Source organism: Pelophylax lessonae (assembly GCF_965119305.1).
Source record: "Pelophylax lessonae genome assembly, chromosome: 3".
NCBI lineage: Eukaryota > Metazoa > Chordata > Amphibia > Anura > Ranidae > Pelophylax > Pelophylax lessonae.
Window position 1 is genome coordinate 107485181 of NC_138770.1, and position 23712 is coordinate 107508892.

A 23712-nucleotide genomic window follows, 5' to 3' on the forward strand; every position below is an offset into this window, starting at 1 on the left:
TAAGAGTGGCATTACTGAAACATTTTGTGCATATACATCAATGGGTTAAAGGAGCGCTCCAGACAGCAGATTGCTGAAGTGTTCATAATCGTTAATAGACACTGCATCTGTGCAAACACCTAAAAGTCCACTACATTATTTGGGGTGATTGCAGAACAAGAACGCCAAGGTAATGTGGGACAGTCCAAACTTAGTTTCTTCACAATAATTGCAAACAGAAATGCAAGTTCAGAACAAACAGTTTTTTTGGGGTGGGGGAGGGAGATTCTGGGGTTATATCTTTTATAGCAGCATAAGGTCTTCTCCAGTCTCTGGTTTAGCATCTTATACCAATGAGTGGAGCAGCTCTTAGGCTGTATACGAAGGGTTGCTAAACTTTCTACACAAAGAAACAAATTACTGTCCTTCAGACTTTAGGAGGGCCAGACTGAGGCCAGTGGAAGCAGAAAATCTGCCAGAGTCGGTGGAAGTAAGAAAGTGACATAGGGCCTGTGGTCAGTATCAGAAGTAACACTGCCCTGTTGTTGGTGTCAGTGGAAGGAAGAGTGACTTGTATCAGTAGGAGAAATAGTGCCCCATTGTTGATGGAAGTAGAAAAAATAGGGTCCCATCGTTGGTGTCAGTGGAAGGAATACTGCCCTAACAGCTGGATAAAGGCAAGAAGAGAGGAACATTTGGCCCACCGGCCAGGGTTTGGAGACCACTGCTGTATTCAAAACTTTGAATGTTTTATTACTGTGTCTTTCTCTTCACTTTCTGTTTATTTGTATTAACAGGAAGTGAAGAAAGTTTAGAACCTTTGTTAGGACTTTTTTGTAGTCTGTGTCTCTGAGATTTAACCTCACTTCCTGTCCAGAAGATAGGTGTCTGTTAGAGAGGGAACCCAGGAAAAATCTCTTTTATGAGGACACACAGGCTGAATGCTAAAACTGTGAGATTGTCTAACCCTTCTGCACCCTATGTAACTCTGTAAGATAAAAAAAAAAAAAAAAATTGTATCTTGCTGAGCTTCAATGGGCCACTTAAGTGTTGTAATGATATATCAACAGGGTTTAAAAGCGAAGTGAGCTTTAAAACCAATCGCATTTATCTTTTTTTGCCCCTTCCCCTGACTGAACCTATTCTCCTTCTACAGATGCATACTTGCCCTAATCTGATGGCCAAAGTTCCACTGTTTACATCCAGCGCTTTAAGTCTTTACTTTTCTGGCTGTTTTTATGCTTTACAGCTACATAGACTGTAGACAGTCTATGGCAGGGGTCTTCAAACTATGGCCCTCCAGTTGTTCAGGAACTACAATTCCCATCATGCCTAGTCATGTCTGGGAATGTCAGCGTTTTACAATGCCTCATGGGATGTGTAGTTCCGCAACAGCTGGAGGGCCGTAGTTTGAGAATCCCTGCTTGTAGACAGTCTGTGGTAGGGGTCTTCAAACTATGTCCCTCCAGTTCTTCAGAAACTACAATTCCCATCATGCCTAGTCATGTCTGGGCATGTCAGAGTTTTACAATGCCTCATGGGACGTGTAGTTCCACAACAGCTGGAGGGCCGTAGTTTGAAGATCCATGGTCTATGGTGTTGTCTCCCACCTGGGGACACAGCCTCATAGAAATCTATAGGGCATAAATGCTCAAGCACAGCAGGAGAGTGAAGACTCGCACCATTAGATATAACCCAAGAGTGGAATTGTGGCTGTCAGAACGAATGTATGCATCTGTAGGGTGGTTAAGTCAAGGGACTTTTACTTTTACTTTAAAGCACTTATGCTTTAATCAAGGAATCTGGAAAAAACAGATCTCTGTTAGCTTAAGTGAAAGTAAGGCATCATGCACACAGGGCATTTGAAAAAACAAGCTGCAAAGCCAATTCTGACGCTAGGAAAAAGCAGCTGTAAAAACGCGCTTTTAGAAGCGTTTTGCATTGGCGTTAATGCACGTTTAGCAGCGTTAGTGTTTAGCAGCCTTTCTCTGCCCTCTTCGGTTTTCCACTCTCAAATCCAACTACTACAGCTTAAAAATGCTTGACGCAGCTTAACGCTGTATACAGCGTTTTGCCGCGTCTGGCTTTTTTTACAGTCTAACGCTGCTGCTCCAGATCGCACTGGCCCTGGGTTTTCTTTTACAGCTTGAAAACACCTATGCCACTTACAGCTCCTAAAAGCCTGTGTGTGCATGATGCCACAGAATAACATGGAGGGGCGTTTCTAAGCTGCAAAAAAAAATGTCTGATGCTCCTAACAGCAGCTGTAAAAACGCCCTGTGTGAATGAGACCTTAATCAGAGAGACCCATGGAGGAGGAATTTCTGACTAATAAAGGCAGACCCTTTGTTGTACTTGGTCTTTGGTAGCACTTTTACTTTGGGAAGTTTTAAATGCTTTGCAGTTCCCCTAAAAGAAAAACAATGGAGTTACGCAAAAAGTCACGTTTATGAATTTTTCCATATTGGGATAATCTTCTTTATTATGCTTGCTATGTTGTGCTGCTATGAATACGAATATTTATTATAGGTGGTTTTAATTTCTTGCTACTATGAGATTTAAAATTTAATGTACAGCCAAAAATGTTTTTCTTTAGTTTTAGATCTAGTAGGGAAGGATTAGATGCACTGTCAGGTTTTCTATTGCTGTCTGTGTTCCTGTTGTGGACTATCACCCCTTTCTATTTGTCCTGGTAACCATTTTCGCCAAGAAAGGAAGTAATCGGAAATTGCATCAAAACAGGAGTTAAGGGGAAATGTTACAATGGGAACACTTGTTTCAGTGATAACTGAGGTGGGAATCCCCCTCCTTTTGTAGGGATTTCCTCTTACATCCACTTGCCTATTTAAAGCAGTAGTAAGCCGGCCCACAGGAAAAAAAAAAATCTTCTTCTCCCTGCGAATTAATATCCTCACACACTAGCACATTATGAAAGACTTACCTGAAAACGAAGCCCTCAAGCGGCTCGCTGTCACTAACAGGGCTTCCATCTTCACCTGGTCTTTCTTCCATGTTCGCCAGCAGCTGCTGTTTGATTGGTGGAGCTGCAAAAACCTCACTCCCACGTATGCGTGCAGGAGACACGGCTGAAGCGCGGCTCTCTATGGACGGCGTGTGATCAATCTAACGAGCAGTGCGCATGCGACGGTGATGTCACCGGCGCTGCAAAAATAAATATCTCCTAAACTGTCCACATTTAGGACATATTTACTGTACCTAAAGAATAAGCCTTAATATAGGCTTACCTGTAGCTAAAAATGCCTTTACTACCACCTTAAAACTGAACACCAGGTAAAAAAACTTGAAATCAAATATATTTTTCCTAATAATCACAGGGGATATAAATCCACTTCAAGTGCACTGAATGCCTATGCATGCCCAGATATTACTTTGCAAAAGTAGCAGTGACATCACCACTGTGCTGTGCATAGCCTATGCAGAGAGGAGAGCTGTGGGAGGGACCCAGCAGCTCCATCCAGTACATGCTACATGCAGAAAACTACAGGAGGGGGCGGAGATGAGACCAGTCACCCTGCAGAAAGAAGAGAGAACAGCAGTGTGTGGTCTTTATTACAGGAAGCTCCTGCATACTGGATTACTGCACAGATCTGGCCAAGATTGCAGTAAGAATACACAGGACTCTGTATTTAGACCATCTTTGCTTATCCTGGAGTTCAGCTTGAGGTTGACAAGGGTTTTACCTCTTCTCCACACTATCCAAAAGTAGAAAAAAAAAAAAGTTGTGACTTGCACTTCAACCACTGGCTGGTAGACAGATGAACAGATCGAAGCTACACAGAAACATTTTAGTAGCTCAGTCGTGCTGCTGAAATCATTAGTGAGAATAAGAAAGCATATAGTAGAGCAATTAGTCTTGCATTATTGCACAATGCTCCATTCAAGTGTGATTAAATGCTACAAGATGCTTCTTAGGGCAGTGTTACTGTTCACCCACATTAATGGGAGCTTGTTGTAATGCTGTATTTTAACACAAAATTCCCCGTAGGATTACATAAAAAAAAAAAAAGCAGATATTCAGGAGGTGGCAGGATCACTTACCTGCTTTATAGGGAATTTGTTTAGCAATAATTTTTTAGCGATCAATCACTAAAGTGATTTTAGTTGTAGGATTGAGCTCCCAAAAATTCTCTGTGTAGGTTCTAGCCTATATAGAGGACTGTCAGCAGGGCCGCCAATAAGGGGGGGACCACCAGCCCTTCTGTAGGGGGCCCCGGGCACACAGGTGGGCCCCAACAGCATGGGGAATCGGTGCGGTTGGGCAGAGGGGCAATTACAGAAGGAAGCCTGGTGCGGCTCTCCACAGCAGCTGAAAGCCAGTTTCTCCCACTCCTGCCCGCATTCAGCTACTGCAGGGAGAGACACAGACACAGGGCATCATTCTTGTAATTGCTTCTCCGACACCGATCCCCCTCCCTGTTCTGCCTGCTTGTGATCCCCCCGTGTGCCCCCCTTTCACTTGCGCCCCCTTCCCCCCCCCCAGGCTTCCTTGTCCTGTTAAAAAAAATAACGTTGTAAAAAAAAATTAAACATTGTAATAAGTTAATTTAAAAAATTGTAAATATTTTTAACATTTTTTGAATAAATTATAATTTTTTTTTTTTAAATGTAAAAAACAATTAAAAAGGGATAATTCGCACAAGTTCTCTTTTACATTTGTGTCCTCTAATAATGATTTTAGTGTATTTTTTGTGAAAATATTGTCTTGATATATTCGGGGGGGGGAGCTCCCCCAACCAGGAGGGGGCTGTGACCACTGGCACATAGTGAAGAGACTACTGGAACCAGTCTAGCAGCACAGGGTATCAGGTAAGTAAAATGCCTTTTTTTTTTTTTATTTTTTTTTTTTTATTTTTTTTTTTTACCCCCCTCTCTTGCCCCACTGCAAGAGAGAATGTTTGTTTTCCCAAAATTCAGATTTTAAGTGGAAGAAAACATTAACTATAACTATTTTAAAAAATGTTCACTCCCTCCTCCTCCTACCTCTCCTGCCAAACCTGAACCTGAAAAAAAAAAAATCTGTGTTAACCTATTTTTAATCTGCTCTGGTCCAGTCTCATGATCCTATAGTTCTGTGTAAGGCCGCGCTCGACAACGGCTATGAATTCCAGGAGCCATGACGTCACCCTTATGTTCCCATGGCTCAGCTGTTGTCAGCGCTCCCTCCTCTCCCCTGCAGCAGTCCCTCACTAGCACAGGGGAGCCAGACTAGACTAGAGCATGTTTAACCACTTTACCACCGGAGGATTTTGCTGTCTTCCGTCCAGGCCACTTTTTGCGATTCGGCGCTGTGCGACTTCAACTGACAATTGCGCGGTCGTGCGACGCCGTACCCAAACGAAATTTACGTCCTTTTTTTCCCACAAACAGAGCTTTCTTTTGGTGGTATTTGATCACCTGTGCGATTTTTACTTTTTGCGCTATAAACAAAAAAAGAGCGTTTATTTTGAAAAAATAACAATATTTTTAACATTTTTTTATATGAAATTCCCCCCAAAAAAGATGTAAAAACCAATTTTTTTAAAAATTTTTGGCCAATTTGTTTTATGCTACATATGTTTGGTAAAAAAAATCGCAATAAGCGTATTTTGATTGGTTTGCGCAAAAGTTATTGCGTTTACTAACAAAGGGAAAGATTTCTGTCATTTTTGGTGTTTTTTTTTTAACGCGTAATGGCGGCGATCTGCGATTTTTTTTTGCGGGACTGCGACATTGCGGCGGACAGATCGGACCCTTGACTGACATTTTTGACACTTTTGGGGGTACCAGTGACATTACTGCAGTAATCAGTGCTATAAATATGCACTGTTACTGTAAAAATGACACTGGCAGGGAAGGGGTTAATTTTATTGGAGAGGGAGGGGTTAATGTATGCCTGGTGCTTACTGACGTGTAGGGGGGGAGGTGACTGTGTGAGTCATGGACAGATCGGATGTCCAGCTATGCTGAACACTCCGATCTGTCACTCCCTGTCACTATGGAGATCCGCCCGCTGTGTTTACACACAGCGGGCGGATCTCCAGACTCGATCCCCGACGATCGGGTAAGAGCAGCGGCGATCGCCGCTGCTCCTCCCCTGGCCCGACTCCCGCTGTGAATGAAAACAGCGGGAGCGAGCCTCCGGCGGCGCGCAAGCGCCGCCCAGAAGGGGGAGTGTCCAATCACGTTAATACTACGTGACTGGACGATAACGAACCACTCTGCCGCAGTAGTATTACTGTGAGCGGTTGTAGAGTGGTTAAAGTGGTTGTAAAGTCTAAACAAAACATTTTTAGGTGTCAGCATACCCCCCTCCATTTTTACTTACCTGAGCTCTCATTCGATTCAGCGTCGTGCATGTCTGCAGATCTTCTCTCCCCTCGCTTCCTGGTCTCGGTGGCTTTGCTGGGGGAACGGGAGCCATTGGCTGCCAGTGCTGTCAATCAAAGCCAGTGACGAGGGAGTGGGGAATGGGGCCTGCATACTGCTGTCTGTGGCAATAGACGCAGCAGCGGGGCTTGGGTGTGAGCACACAAGAGTGCCCCAATGGAAAGCGGCATCCCATGGGGGCACTGGACAGAAGGGATGGGCAAGGAGCGCCAGAGGGGGGACTCAAAAAGAGGAGGTTTGCGCCCGCTCTCTGCAATTTCATTGTATAGACAGGTTTTGTTTGTTTATTTTTTATTTACTTTCACAATCACTTTAAAGATAGGTAAGTACAGAGATATCTTTGTACAGGGTAGGCAGGATAGGTAGGAGGAGGGAACATTTTTAAGTGTAGTTTTTAGTTAGGCTTTTCTTCCACTTCAAAAATACCGTTGAATTTTTTTTTTTTTTTTTTTTATAAACAATTTATTGAAAAGAATAAAAAACGCACATTAACAAGTGATGGCAATATAGTACAGTCAGCAGACACTAGTACAAATAACAGTGTACATCCAAAATAACCATAAACTGTATCAAGGCGCAGAGAGATGCCATCTGCGGAAGATACTAAGGAATAAACAAAGCAAAAGTGACCCAGCCTCGTACAATACGTGGCCAAAAATTCAGTATATTATTGCAAATACAGAGGGCCACTGCGGCGTAGATTTACATCCCAGCCGCATGGGCCGAAACCAATGCGTTACGGGGTTCAGTGCAATCATATGGGGTATTGGGAATCAGGGGGTAGGGGAGTACTGATGAAGGGAGAGAATTCCGACCCCGCAAACATGAGAAGTGAGGATGAGGGCAGCCAGGAGGCAGGAAAATGAATGTCCTGGATGGGGCACCTCCGAATCGGACACCCCCAAGGGGAACACACTGTGTCCAGGGCCGGGGGCGCACCACCCATACATGTAGATAGAGTGCCCAACGCTGCACATGGGTACGGTAGGCGACAGGAGGTAGGGGAGAAGGGAGTCTCAGGGAGAGCAGGTGGGGGTGGAGGACGCCGAGAGCGTCATGAGACAGTGGGGGAAGAGAGCAATAGCGTAAGAAGAGGGGATAGAGGGATAGAGAGGGCACACTAGGTAGGGAGAGTAGAAGGGAGATAGAAAATGGAGAAAGGAGGAGAAGAGGAGTGCGGGCGCACTCCCCCGGAAGACGACCGGGAAGCAAGTGGGTTGTGGCGAGCTAACGACAGACTATGTATTCATCAGGCGACGGTGGTCATCCGATGCAGCAAAGTCGATCCACGGGGCCCAAATGTCATAAAATTTGGAGGGAGTGTCAAGAGCTTGAAACGTGAGATCTTCCATACGGGCGATCCTTCCAACCCTCCGCAGCCAATCAGCTACAGTGGGTGGGGAGGGAGACAGCCATAGGCACGGGATGCACATGTTGGCGGCAGAGATTAAATGGAAGACCAGAGACCTCCTGTACGTCCGCTGAGGGAGGGAGGAATGATGGAGGAGGAATTGTGCCGGGCTGAAATCCGGCGTATAGGTAGTGATACGGGTTATGAGGGCATGTATCGCCTTCCAAAAGGGCTGGATCCGTGGACAGTCCCACCAGATATGTAGGAGAGATCCTGTATGGAGACGGCAACGCCAGCAAAGGGAGGGGAGGTCCGCCGACATTTTATGTAAAAGTTCAGGTGTCCTGTACCAGTGTGCGAAGATTTTAAAGCCAGTCTCCTGTGTGAGGACGTTCCTGGAACCCTTGTGAATGTGAAAGAAGATTCGCTCCCAATCATCATCCGACAAAGTTTTGGCGGTGATCTCCTCCCACTTAGCCCGTAAACGGACGAGGCGAGGTGGTAGTTGCAAGGAGAGGAGGGAGTATAGTAGGGAAATAAGATGCCGTTGCGGGTCCGACGATCTGCATAGGGTCTCAAAGGGGGTGAGATCCCTAGACCAGCAGGAGACATCAGGGGCACGTAGGAAAAAGTCTCTGAGCTGCAAGTGATTGAAGAAGCGAAGCTGAAAGTCCGGGTATTTCTGTGCCCAATCATGGAGAGAGAGCAGTGAGCCCACTTGAAAGCAGTGTTCAGCCCTGCATGGAGCGTCGGAAGCAGATCCCTGCGGGGGGATGTAGGAGAGGCCCGGAGGGAAGTCCGGATTTTGAACAAGGGGTACCATAGGGCCAGGCGAGGATGCCAGGCGCAAGGTCTTGCACAGCTTGCGAAAGATCACGATCGTGGGGTTGATGGTCGGGTGCTTGTAGCACAACGTCGGAAAGGAAGGTGTTGAGATCCAGGGCAGGTGTTGAACGGGGATGGGGGAGAAAGAGTCTTCCAACGCGACCCAAGCTTTGACATGATGATGTTTGTGCCAGTCCACCACCCTTGCCAGGTGGCAGGACCAATAGTATCTCTGAAGGTGCGGCAATCCCAGGCCACCCATCTCCTTCGGGGCAGTCAAGACGTCCCAAGACAGCCTGGGGCGTCTCGAGCGCCAGATAAAGGATGTGCATGCGGAGCGATACGAACGAAAAAACGCTGGAGGGAGCTTTAAGGGGACGGCTTGCATAGTGTAGAGAAGCCTGGGAAGAACATTCATTTTGACCACCGCAATCCTGCCGAACCAGGAGAAGGAGCCAGATTCCCATTTAGAGAGGTCTGCTTTTATAGACTGCAACAGTGGCAGGTAGTTGCGTGAGTAAAGGTCAGCAAGAGTTGAAGGGATTTGGATGCCTAGGTATGTGATAGCAGAGGGTTCCCAGCGGAAAGGGAAGTTGTCCTTGCAGAACTGCACTCTGCATGGCGGGAGGGATATATTCAGGGCCTCTGATTTCGCGTAATTAATTTTAAGATTGGATAAAAGACGAAAGGCGTCAAGGTCCCAAAGAAGGTTAGGTAAAGAGATTGCAGGGTTCGTCAAAAACATCAACACGTCGTCGGCGAAGGCCGCTAGCTAATAGGTTTTATGGGCTATGGTTATACCATTTATATCGGGATTAGAGTTAATGCGGCGGAGGAGGGGCTCAAGGGTAATGATGTATATCAAGGGAGAAAGGGGGCAACCCTGTCGGGTCCCATTCGACACGGAGAAGGCGTCCGACAGGCCCCCGTTGACCCGTACCCTAGCCGAGGGCGACGAGTAAAGAGCCCGTATAAAGTTCAACATGCGACCAGCGATGCCCAGAGACTCCAATGCTGCAGTCATGTAGTCCCAGGCAACCCTGTCGAACGCCTTCTCCGCGTCGAGCGAGAGGAAGAATCCAGGCGTGCCGGAGGAAGTCAGCCAATGGTGGATGTTGAGTGCCTTGAGAGTGTTATCCCGGGCCTCGCGGCCGGGGACAAAACCCACCTGGTCGAGCGAGATGACATCCGGAATGTGGGGTAGCAGGCGGTTCGCCAGTACCTTGGCGTAAAGTTTGATGTCAACGTTGAGGAGGGAAATTGGCCTGTAATTGGAGACCAGGGACGGGTCCTTGCCGGGTTTAGGAATGACGGTAATGTGGGCTTCCAAATAATCTGGGTGCAAAGTCGGGGAATCAGAGAAGGAGTTGAAAGCCGCAAGCATTGGGGAGGACAGGATATCCCCGAAGGTCCGGTAGTATCCCACCGTCAAGCCATCCGGGCCCGGACACTTCCCCGGTTTAAGTTGTTTGAGTGCAGAGTGCAGTTCGGGGGAGGAGATGGGCGCATCAAATTCCGCCAAGGCTTCCGGTGAAAGGGGAGGGGGGGAATATTTCTGCAAGAATGCCTTAATATGTGCTGTTCTGTCTGCAGGGGTGACTTCAGGGTCTGGGGTACCCAGATTGTACAACGCACGGTAATACGTAAGGAACTGTTGAGCGATAGCACTGGTGGAGGTGACCTTCCCGCCACGCGGGTCCGTGATCGAGTGGATCGTCCTTGCCGCCCGTCGAGCTTGAAGTGCTCTGGCCAGAAATTTGCCCGATTTGTTACCATAGTCATAAAACAGACGTTGCTGTAAAGCGAATTTACGTTGCGTTATAAAGCCCAATTCTGTGAGGAGGTCTTGTCGGGTTTGAGTCAGTTCAGTCAGAGTGTGTGCGGCTAGAGTGAGCTTGTGCGCGCGTTCCAGGGAATGGACGCGTTTGGTGAGGGTAGCAATATGAGCCCGTCGTTCCTTGTTGCGTTTCGCAGCCATGGCAATAAAACGCCCCTAATGGTGCACTTATGGGCCGCCCACAACATAGCAGGGGTCACATCAGGCGTGGCGTTACGGGCAAAATACTCTCGCAGAGCAGAGGTCAGTTCCGCGATATAGACCGGGTCGGTCAATAGGGAATTGCCCAGGCGCCAGGAGCGGGAGCGACCAGGGTCTGGCTGTAGGGAGAGGGAGATGGTGATAGGGTGGTGGTCGGACAGAAACATAGGATCAATGGACGCAGAGCGCAAAGAAGAGAGGGCAGCCTGGGAAAGAAAGAGATAATCAATCCTGGAGTATTTATTATGGGGGTGCGAGAAGTACGTGAAGTCCTTGGTATCCGGGTGCAACGTCCTCCAAGCGTCATGGAGCAGAAGATCTCTAAGGAGAGTCTTAATTGCTCGCAAGGCGGAGTACGGTAAGGAGGAGGAGCCCGAGGAAACATCCAGGAGGGGGGAGAGGGCTACGTTGAAATCCCCACCCACTACTAAGGTGCCCGCCTGAAATTCGGTCAAGCGAAGAAGCGTTGCCCGGAAAAAGGGTACGGGGCGTTTGTTTGGGGCGTAAATGTTCGCTAGCGTAAAGAGTTGACCACGTATGGTGCCCTTAAGGAAAAGAAAGCGTCCCTCCTGGTCTGAGACGGAGTCTTGTAGAGTCCACGGACAGTTTTTAGAGACCAGGATAGAAACTCCCTTAGACTTAGAAACGCTGGACGTTGAGTGATAAACCGTCGGGAAGGAGCGGTCGTAAAAGCGGGGAGTTTTATCCGAGCGGAAATGGGTTTTTTGCAGAAACACCACATCCGCCTTAGCCTGACGTGCATAAAGCAAAAGCTTAGATCTACGCTCGGGAACGTTCAAGCCCCTGACATTAAGGGAAAGGATTTTCAGAAGTGGTTCCGGCGCATGCATTCCGGGGGAGTGCGCCACACGCCGCTTAGAGGAGGCAGGCATGGTGGTCAGCTTAGAGGAGAGAGAAATAGGGAGGGGAGAGGGCAGAGAGGAGGAAGAGAAGAGGAAGAGGAAAAGAAGGAAAGAAGGGAGCGGGGGATGAGAAGGAGAGGGAAGGTTAAGACGGGGAGGAGGGGGCAAGGGGGAGGAAAGGCTGTGGGAACAATCCGGTGGCAGGAGGTCCTGCCTACCTGTCAAGCACGGAAACAACAATGGGGGAGGTAGTGTTTACAATGAATGCCGTTGAGCTGACAAACGCAGTCAACCGTAACACACTAGGAGGGTTGGATAAAACCTAACCTGGAGGGCACACATGAGATCCTGTTTCCACACTCGGGTGGGAGAGAGAAAAAAAAGAAAAAGGAGAAAAACGGGTAGAAACAGGAACCAACCGACTGTGTGCCCCGCCGACGGACAAAGAAAAGGGGATGCAAAAAGGGGAGAGACATTAAAGATGGACAAGATGCAAATGCCCACAGGGATAGGGGAAGGAGTCCCGTGTAATCAGTGCATCAGAATAAACCTGGCACGGGGTAAACTAGAGAACCGTTGTGGTGTGTAACATATACCATGAAAAGCAGCCGGTCACTCACGTGCCTCCGGGGTCACTGGTGTCACCCACCACAAGGCCAGGAGTGAGCTAGCAAAACATAACCAAAACCTGGAAACCCCTGGATGGGGCAAGGCAGGACCACCACCCCCGATGGACGTCCGTCACCAGGGAGGGTGGGCCCCCCACAACTTACAACTATAGCATTGTAAGATCACTAAAACATAGACACATATTATGAAGTCCATCCTCCATGCATATATCACACAAGAGAGGTCCGGTCGACTCCCCGGGGGCGGAAGGGACCCGCCCGGAACAGGCAAATCCCCCCCTGCATGACCCCGGGCAGCCCACCCGACCCCCCAAGCTAGCATTATCCAGGGAAATATCAACACATTACGATAAACATTGAATTGGGCAACATTGCTATTGTCATCAGCGCTACCACATCCCGCGGACCTCCTGAGTAGGGTACACCTGGCATGTCCGATAGAAACCGAAAACCCAAAATCCAAAATCCAACCCTCCCCAACCCCCACCCAGTGCAAAAGTAATCCGGTCCATATAAAGCACCGCAGCAGTCGGGAAGCCTGCAAGGTCCATAACCACTAGGCTGTGGTAACCGGGGGCGCGGGGTAGTATAAGGAAGTCCAACAGAGGCAAAGCGACCATTAATCAGCAAATAGCATGAACAGGCAGGGCACATAAAGGGTCTACGGTGCTGCGGATGCCATGAGGCGAGATCTAAGCGGCAATATGCCTGTGCCATGGGGGGGGGGGGGGGACTAGGGAGGGGGGAGGCTGACCGCCCGACCCTGGCAAGCATGGGTGGGCATACAGCTGCGTTCAACGGTCAGGAGGGCAGGACAGTTAGAATACAGGGGCGCTGGACAATACATAGGCATCGAGTCAGTGAGCAGTCCGAGGATGTTCATAAGGCACATTGGCTAGGCATGTGGAGTGGAGGTAGGACGGATCAAAGCCAGCCAAAACATGGGACGATGAAACAAATAAACGTGGGCTCCATGGTTAAAGGGGGAGAGTGACCAATCCAGTGAACAGCGGGAGATCAAGGAGGGGGCAAGGGAGCATACAACGTGAAAAACAGTGATACTTGCCAGACGATCACGGGTGTCCCGACCATCAGTCTCCTTGACGGGGCTTCCTTTGCTTGGGAGGTTTCGTGGGACTCGCCGCCAATGGCGGTATCTGCAGAGCCGCGAGGGGCCTGAGTGGTGAGGGTGAACGAGGACGCCTGAAACGAGAATCATGGGCCTCCATAGGTTCCTCTCTGGCCGTTGGTGCTGCTGGCGGACCCCCACGGAATGCAGCGTACCAGTTAGGGACATCAATCAGCGGGAGCCCCATGGCGGCACAGAAGTGTGGGAGTTCCTCCGGGACCCTCAGGAGAGCCGTGCGGCCTTGCGCGGTGGCTGACAGGCAAAAAGGGAACTTCCATTTATATGGTATCCCCTTCAGCCTCAGTGCCTCCAGCAGAGGGCGCAGATCTCTGCGGTGCTGCAAGGTTATGCTGGAGAGGTCTTGATAGATGTGAATAACAGCACCCTCAAGTTCCAAATTGGCCCTGTTCCTGGCCTTTCGCAGGATCTCCTCTTTTAATTTGTAATCCACTAGGCAGCAGACCACGTCCCTGGGAGGGTCGCCATCCCTGCCCCTGGGGCGCAGAGCACGATGTATCCGCTCCATGTCTATGGGGGATTGCATGGGGCGATCAAGAAGGGTATTGAAAATACCTGTGACAGCAGGGGCGACCATGTCGGGTTCCACAGATTCGGGGAGACCACGTACCCGCAGATTGTGACGTCTACCCCGATTGTCCAAGTCCTCCATGTGCCGTTGAAGCTCCCTAAGCTGCAGGGAATGAGAATCCACCGCACGTGTGACAGACCGTAGCACTCTGTCATGCTGTGCTGTGACTGTTTCCATGCCCTGCACTCGGCCGGTCAGGCTTCTCATCTCCTCCCTCAGGTCATGGATCGCAGAGCCCAGCGTGTCCTTAATGTCGGCTGCGATCATCCGGAGGTCAGCCATCGTCACCGAGGGAGGAGGGGGGGTCGGCATAGCGGGTGGATCGGTGCCCGAGGCTGTAGCCGCAGCATAGGAGCGAGCAGGCTGCGGAGTTTGTGTGGAGGAGGGCGCCAAGCTGCCTGTGAGCGCCATGTTTGTCCCCTGGGTCCGGAACATTTCAGGGATGCTTTGGCTCAGCTGAGCCCCTGTGTCCCTCGGGGAACGCGATCGGGTGGCAGAGGAAGCCCGGGAGGTGGACCCCATCGTTGTCGGGCAGTGAAGCACCAGGGTCTCTCTAGCTTATGGATGCTGTTGTCCGTGGCGGCGGGAGCGCAGGGATCAGGCAGCCATCTCCATGCGAGGTCAGACCACGCCCCCACTGTCGAATTTTTTTTTTTATCTGGTGCAAAAAAATACCTGTTGGTTCTGTCAGAAATTCAGTAAGTCAACAAATGATTGTGCTTACTGTTATCAGTTACATCACTCCCAGGTTTCTCTGTGGATTTATACAGTAAGTGTTGTTAGCCTAAGGCCCCTTCCACACAATCGGACCAATCAGGTCCGCCTGTCCGTTTTTTAGGCGGACCCAATCGCCACCCATTGATCTCTATGGGGAGGCGGATGTCAGCGGATATGTGTCTACTGACACCTGCCTGGCATCCGATCCAACAAGATCCGCTAAAAACAGACATATGGCAATATGTTTGCCATCCACCCGGCGGTTGGGATCGGATGAAAATGGACAGGCTGTCCGTTTTCATCCGATCTCCCCATAGAGGAGAGTGGAGCTCTGACAGGTCTGTTTCTGCACAGTGAGTGTCATCTGCCTGCTCAGTGGGGATCAAAAGAGCGATTCCCAATGAACAAGTGGAGTCTGTCAAAATGGATCCGCCATGTGTGAAAGGGGTCCAAGACCGAATTGTGTTACTGGCAGATTCACCACGTAAAAATAAATAAAGAAGCCTGAAAAAAACGGATGTAGCCACCACATTTAACTGGTAAGCTGCAATCTTACATTTTTTTTTTTCTAGGGTTTAAATACACTTTTATCTTTTTGCTCAGCCCAATTCAGGCATCTGAACAGACAAGAGGTGAAAAGTGCTGGTAAAACTGCAACCTTCAAGCCTGCTTCTGTCCATTATACAATATACGTTACTTATTTTCTCTTCCCAGCTGTCAGTCCATTAGCAGGCTGATCAGACGGGAAGGTTCACACGAAGGCCACTAGCTCCGCCATCTGCAGCTCCCCGAGGTGTTATACACACATTTGTACTTGGCTACAATGTGATGATAGCCTCTTTACAGGTTATACCGGCAACCTGTGAATGTGCGTGAACATGGCTTGTCAATTTGTTTAAAAAGGGCCAAACTAATAAACGCAGATGATTCCTATTTATAATACATGAGGCAGATTCTTTGTACAGACACAGAAACATGAGACATCTGGGAGTTTCACAGCCTCTGCCCAAATCAAGACAACGTTTCTGCCAATAAACTCCATACTTAAACATGTCAGAGGAGTAGTAGAGCATAGTGGGACTTTGTGCTCAACAGCTGTTGATAAACTCTGGGGTGGGTACTGAGGAGCGCCTAGTGCAAAAGTTCAGATCACTCAAAGGTCTTTTTCAAATTTATTGGTTAAGAGCATCAAATAAAGCCAACGCATTTTGGGAGTAAGGCTTCCCCCTTCCTCATGGCTTGAGGAGTGGATGTTCTTAGAGTCATGATAAATTACAATAGGAAACCTATATGTAAGGGTTAGATCTTAATGGCACTAAGAATTGCTGTTAAAGTGTTACTAAACCCAGGACTCTGCATTTAATATATCTGGCCTCCCACAGTACACAGAACATGGAAATTCAATTATTTTGGAAAATATAGACTGCTAAATACCTTTTCCCATCAGCAGTATATAGCAGTCTTGTGATTTCTATCAGTTCCTGGTGAAGCTTGTAGGAGGGGTTTTCATACTGCACTGAGCCATCCTATAAGGCTACAGGGTTCCTTACCCTCTTTTCTGGACAGTGCTGATTGGCACTGTGCTGATCACATGCACTCCCCCAAGAAAAAAGAAAATAAACCTTTCTAGCAATACACACCAAACTGGAGCCTGACTCCATAGGCTTTGCCTTATCCGAACATGTTTTGGAGTCAGTGGAAGAAGAGGAGGATCTGTACATACAAGAGCAAGCAGCCTTTTTACATGATGCAGAGAATAACCCCTTAGGTTCCACAGTGAGTATAACAAGCATGCCTCACTGCATATATAGACTGATTTTAATGTTGTGGGTTTAGTAACACTTTAAGATCCAACAGTCTTTATCAATATCAATGCTTTATTTTGTTGGAAAAACACTCTGAAAAACGCACCCCTAATCTTTCTAATGATGGCCATCTTGAGTAAAGCCAGTTGATTCATGTAGCATTTACTTCCTTGTATCCATCTGCTCTTAGCTCAGGCATGCAGGCAGGAGGGTGTGCTTGGCTGAGAAAGTCCCTCCTCCAGCTGAAAGCAAAAAATGCCCACAAATGATGTATGACATCATTTTGGTCTAGGCCAGAAACCAGGAAGCAACTGAAGAAATGTAAAAAAAAAGTTCAAAATGAGTAAATGTAATATAACCTTCCTATTTATTTGCTAATGCTAGCAGCGGAAGGATCTAAAAATAGCTAATGTTGATTAAGAGTGTTTGTTTCCGCTTTAAAGTAACATAAAACCTGGAGTTAGACTTTAATGCTACAGCATACAAAGATCTTTTTAACAATTGTGTGCTTTCAACCTTGTGGTTTGGTGAAGGCCCTTTTCTGTTCCAGCATGACCATGCCCCCATGTACAAAGCCAGTTTCAAAAAGACATGGTTTGATGTGAAGGAGTGAATATAGGGAATATCAAGAGATAGGGGAGGAGTTCTTAATAGCTGCGCAAGCCTTGTTTTTCCTTTTATCAGTTCAGGTCCAACCTATAGCAGTTTTACTGCTACAGGGCGGCACCTGTGCGCCAGATCACTTGTGTGTGTGTATATATATATATATATATATATATATATATATATATATGATCTGATTTCCAGGTAGGGGGCGTATGCATGCCACTGGCAGGTCATTTCCGCCGTAATTACACACAGCTCAAGCCAATCAGCAGGTGCACGGTATACGATGTCCTCCAGCGATCATAAAGTAAAAAATATTGTGTTTTTTCAAAATTGTACATTTTATTTGGGTACTGTATCGCACAATCACACAATTGTCAAAGTAGCGCAGGGCCGTATCGCAAAAAATAGCCTGGTCGTGAAGAGGGGCGCTTCTGACGACGAAACGCGTAGAGAGCAATTACGTCACTTCCGGTTTCCGGTCTTTGGAATGCATTGTGTTCCAGCAACCTCGCTTATCGTGCCTGATGTTATTATCTGTTATGTGAGTACCACTTTTTACTTTTAATAATTTTAAATTAATCCCATCTGCTTGTTAATATATTCCTGCACGCCGAGATTGTTTTCCTGCCGTTAACATCATCCAGAGCCCCTTCATCCTCAGCACTTGTTTGGCTTTGTCCGAGCATCACACAGTTCTTCCAGCAGCCGAGTATGGCCCGCCTCACACCATCTTAGTGTCTGTCCGGCTGCAGCGTTTGGCTCCATTACCGTCAATCTCCCCTCTGCCTTGCTGCCTAAATAGAGCCTTGTGTGAACCTAGAAGCGGGCCGCTGGAAGTCCCCCAGGGCATGCCATACAGTCCACAGCTCCTGTGGTCAATAACGTAAGGAACAGGTTGTCTCTCCTTTTTTCCTTAGGACTTTTTCTTAAGGTCAGCCTTGTTTGACAGCTGCAGGATCGGCTCTCATTCAGCTCCATCCACTGGCCAGATCACTCGGCTTGTTTTACAGGTTCAATGAAGCGGACAGCACATGTCAGTACCATTATTTTAACTTGTTTTTTTCCTTTGTTCATATCAATAAACTGTACTTTTCTTGAACATATTTGCTATGGCACCAGCATTTTTTATCACAGCCCCAAGCGGTTCTCTGTTGTGTGTTTTCTCCTGGCATCCTGGTTCCAGAGGTTGACCCTCTCTGGCAGCTATGGTCACATTATCATTACAAGAATCTGTCACCATACTTCCTGGCGCCTAGTCTTCTTTTTTGGGTTTTGGATATTTTTAACGTGCGCAGCTTTTTTTTTTTTTTTTTTTTCTATAATGGATTTTGGACTGTGGTTATATCACATGGTTTAGTCGTTGCTGGTAACTCACTTATGTTGAAAGGTACCAGTGACCTCAGCGCGATATTTGAAATATTTTTTGCAAATTTGGATTTTAAAGTGGAACTAAAGTTTTTTTTTTTTTTTTTTCTAATTACATACAGGCCGGCCTTTTATTGCAGAAGAGACATGCAATGTCTCTTCTGCAATAAAATATAACTACCTGCCTGCTTACGGTCTTTCTTAGGCTGTACACTGAGCTGCACATGTGCAGTTTTTAGTGTACATTCTAAGAGAGACTGCAACCGTATAAATCCTGGCACTGTGCCAGTGTGCCCGGATGATTGAACCTCTGGGGTGTTATGTCATCCTACGCTGCCAAACTAGATGGCTGAAGACTGGCCCTTGGAAGAAGCTGGACTGTTGGAGCTATAGTAAGTATCACGGACTTTAGTTACGCTTTCAGGTCACACTGGCCTTATACTCCCCCCGGTATTCTGGTGTGAATGGATAAAAATTCTGAGGAGGCTCTGTCACTTTGCTCATTCAGGCAATACCCATAGGAAGCATGCTACTTTGTTGGCATTTAGAAGTAATTCAGTGCCTGTTCAGCCACCTGAATAACATCTACTGAATAGTGAAAAGCTGACAGATTATTTTTAAAATAATTTACGGTAGCGGAGTGATTATAATTCTTGCCTTGCAGCACTGGGGTCATTAGTCTGAATGACAACCAGGACACAACCTGCATGGGTTTCTTCCAGATACTCGGGATTCCTCCAACACCAGCCAGGAGGTGGCATGCTTTTCCACAACCTCCAAAAGAAATATGCTATGCTTAGCACCTTTCTCCTGTGCTCAGAAACAAGGCTCCCATACTACTCCTGCCATGGGACTCTTACTTGGCATCCCCAATGGCTAGGGCCTTGCTGCCCTCTAAGACCGGGGTGGTCAACAAATTACTGCAAAGAATGACTGTGGACTTTGTTACTATGGACTTCAACATTTGTATATGATATGCTGGTTTACATCACTTGTTTGTGAGTAGACCTTTTTTTATCTTCTATTAATTAAAGCTTTACTGAGGATAATGCGCTATGCTGGTGCTCCCTTTCTTTGTTTTGTTTTCCAGAACCTCTACTGAGCCATTTTGGTTGGCTTCGGCTAATCATGCAGAGCATGGTCTTTTGGCTAGGTGGACCTGAGTTTGCCTTACCTCTGTCAGGAGTCTTCTGCGCGTTTGCGCTCAGATCCGTTTTAAGAGATCAAAAAATCATTCCCCTTTCAACAGTAAAAACGCAAGCGCTAAACGCGGGTGACCGCGTTCGGTTGCGTTTTGCGTTTGAAACGTCGGTAAACACACGTTCTGAACATCCTGAACGCAAATAATTGCTTTCCAAAAAACGACACTGAACTCAACTGCCTCTTAATGACTGTTAATGACTCAGTGTACATGGACAGATAAGATAACATAGAGGAGGGTTCAGGGGCTTCTGAAAAAAACACCCAACTGCTCCTAAACATCCATTTACAAGTAGCAGTGTACATGAGGCCTTAGGTTGCTTAGGCCAAGCTCACCCAATTTAAAGTAGGTCTAGAATTCTCTTTTAAATGGAACAGCCCAGAAGAAAGAATGGACCACTGATCATAAGGCATTATGCTTGGCTGTACAGTGATGAAACCATCAGGAGCCCATCCTACCAGCCGCCAATTGTCAGTAAATGAAAGCTCAGTGACAGTTATGCGTACTCCTAGAACACAGCAACACATGGGCCTTAAGGCCCTACTATCCTACGGTCATAAAGAGGGGAAAAAAGGTACGCTGCAGTCGAAAAATCATACCTCAATATTTGTAAAGGGAGCAAAGCCTTTATGCCCTAGCTTAAAGTTCAACTAAAGGCTTATGTAAAACAGGCTAAGCATTTACGAATCCTAGTCCCTATGTGATGCACAATCCTCGTAAAGTAAACAAAAAAATCTTCCTTTACTTTCCCTTATTCAGCAAAATCCTCCATTTGTGTCCAACATGTTCCCCCTAACAGACACTACAGATCACAGTGGGAGGGTTTCCGCAGTAAAAACAGTGCCGTCGATCAAAAAAAGGAGTGGACAGGACTAGGTGTGTCCAGAGGCTGATAGACAAGCAACAGGCTTATGAATCGGCAGTGGCAATGCTGATAGCCATGCCCCCTGCAACATTGTTTTTTTTTTTTTTTTTACTGTGGTGCAAACAGGTACAGCCTACATGAGTGGTAACTCTGCTCTGCTCTGCTTTGCCCTGAATTCAGGGGCAGTATGGCATTGTTGCCATCTCATCCCATGAAGCTGCATTAGGTGGCCCTTGGTGGTAAGATCAACAGGTATTTCTGGGCCTCTTCAGGGGAACTGAGAGAAAAGGACGTAAGGGAAAATAGAATTTTTGTAAGAACTTACTGTAAAATTCTTTTCTCTGAGACCTCTCTCAGATGCAGCCCCCATCCCTCTATTTTGGGGTTGTTTGTGTTTTCCTTCACTGCTTGCTACGAAACTGATTAGTAAGCACGATGTGTCTGGGGAAATGTCTGAAGGGACAGCCCCTAAAGGTGTGTCTAGTGAAAAGTTTTCCTATTAAGTTTCACTGCCTAGCCTACTCTATGAAGTGGCTTCGTCTGTCAGAGGACTCAGAGAAAAGAATTTTACGGTAAGTTGTTACAAAAATTCTATTATTTTAGCCTACCGGTATATTTCTACTTTAAGGTACGGTTACCGTTTTTGATTTTAGTTTAGCAGCATTAATTAGTGGATGGTGTTGGTAAGCTCATAGGTTGATCACTTTTAATTGTTACTTGAAGGTACTCTTTTTGTATGTTATGGTGCAATTGCTATTTATTATTTATCATAACCGCAGCAAACAAAACAAATGATGAGCAGTTTAAAAATCCTTTTCTTTTTTTTTTTCCTTTTGTGTCATCGGCACAATAGCGTACATATTCATAGATGTATTATTGTCCCCAACTGCTCTCTGAGTCATCTATTTTTTTTTTTTTTAAACTTTTTCATTAAAATTTGGCAGACACAAATACAATTGAACAACCAGAGGCGTGGAATCGCACCTTTTTGCTATACACAAAAAAAGAAACAATAGTAAAAATGGGTGGGGGGATTTGCACCTGACCTGATGGAGGGTGCTCTGAGAGCATGCAATTGTGCAGGTTTTTTGTGTATTACCGGTCCATCCAGTCGTGCCATTTATATTGTCCATTTATTTTATTAATTGGGAACTAGAATATTTTTATATTAGAAGTTACACTTTGTTTTATGTGTTATGTTAATAATTTTTTGAGTCCCATTGGAAATGATTTTAATTATGCCTTTTATCAATTATTACGCATAATGCATAATTATACTTTTTTGCTTGTTTATTATATTCCATTCTATTTTATGATTCCTCATGATTTTACTACTCTGTGAAAATTAAATTACCAGGGATGAACAATTTTATATATATATATATATATATATATATATATATATATATATATATATATATATATATATATACACACACAGTCAGGTCCATAAATATTGGGACATCGACACAGTTCTAATCCTTTTGGCTCTATACACCACCACAATGGATTTGAAATGAAACAAACAAAATGTACTTTAACTGCAGACTTTCAGCTTTAATTTGAGGGTATTTATCATCCAAATCAGGTGAAAGGTGTAGGAATTACAACAGTTTGTATATGTGCCTCCCACTTATTAAGAGACAAAAAGTAATGGGACTATTGGCTGCTCAGCTGTTCCATGGCCAGGTGTGTGTTATTCCCTCATTATCCCATTTACAAGGAGCAGATAAAAAGGTCCAGAGTTAATTTCAAGTGTGCAATTTGCATTTGGAATCTGTTGCTGTCAACTCTCAATATGAGATCCAAAGAGCTGTCACTATCAGTGAAGCAAGCCATTATTAGGCTGAAAAAACAAAACAAACCCATCAGAGAGAGAGCAAAAGCATTAGGTGTGGCCAAATCAACTGTTTGGAACATCCTTAAAAAAGAAAGAACACACCGGTGAGCTCAGCATCACCAAAAGACCACGGAAAACAACTGGTGGATGACCGAAGAATTCTTTCCCTGGTGAAGAAAACCCCCTTCACAACAGTTGTCCAGATCAAGAACACTCTCCAGGAGGTAGGTGTATGGGTGTCAAAGTCCGCAATCAAGAAAAGACTTCACCAGAGTGAATACAGAGGGTTCACCACAAGATGTAAACCATTGGTGAGCCTCAAAAACCGGAAGGCCAGATTAGAGTTTGCCAAACAACATCTAAAAAAGCCTTCACAGTTCTGGAACAACATCCTATGGACAGATGAGACCAAGATCAACTTGTACCAGAGTGATGGGAAGAGAAAAGTATGGAGACGGAAAGGAACTGCTCATGATCCAAAGCATACCACCTCATCAGTGAAGCATGGTGGTGGTAGTGTCATGGCGTGGGCATGTATGGCTGCCAATGGAACTGGTTCTCTTGTATTAATTGATGATGTGACTGCTGACAAAAGCAGCAGGATGAATTCTGAAGTGTTTCGGGCAATATTATCTGCTCATATTCAGCCAAATGCTTCAGAACTCATTGGACGGCGCTTCACAGTGCAGATGGACAATGACCCGAAGCATACTGCGAAAGCAACCAAAGAGTTTTTTTTAAGGGAAGGAAGTGGAATATTATGCAATGGATAAGTCAATCACCTGACCTGAATCCGATTGAGCATGCATTTCACTTGCTGAAGACAAAACTGAAGGGAAAATGCCCCAAGAACAAGCAGGAACTGAATACTGTTGCAGTAGAGGCCTGGCAGAGCATCACCAGGGATGAAACCCAGCATCTGGTGATGTCTATGCGTTCCAGACTTCAGGCTGTAATTGACTGCAAAGGATTTGCAACCAAGTATTAAAAAGTGAAAGTTTGATTTATGATTGTTAATCTGTCCCATTACTTTTGGTCCCTTTAAAAAGTGGGAGGCACATATACTAACTGTTGTAATTCCTACACCGTTCACCTGATTTGGATGTAAATACCATCAAATTAAAGCTGAAAATCTGCAGTTAAAGCACATCTTGTTTGTTTTATTTCAAATCCATTGTGGTGGTGTATAGAGCCAAAAGGATTCGAATTGTCGATGTCCCAATATTTATGGACCTGACGGTATTTTTAATACAGTATACCATATCCAAAGTATATATTGGATCAAGTCAAAATATGGCTGTTCAGATCTTTTTTCATGTTTTATGTCCTCCTATTTCTTAGCCCCGGTGAGTGGGGGAGTTTTGGGCCCCCAAAACACATTGGCTTTCTCTTCTAATATTTTGTCAACTGCAGTAAAGACTTTTTGGACTCGCATAAGATCTGTGACCATCTCATCCTTTCTACACTCTTAAGACTACTCTGGGGAACCCCAAGGATACCCCAGTTGACTGTTCTAAAAA

At 46.2% G+C, this 23712-nt stretch overlaps 1 protein-coding gene across 1 annotated transcript in view; it reads left to right on the plus strand.

Annotated features, from left to right (window-relative positions):
* Positions 1-23712, plus strand: part of MMUT (methylmalonyl-CoA mutase) — a 174421-nt gene that overhangs the window by 116405 nt on the left and 34304 nt on the right. The window lies entirely within an intron of this gene.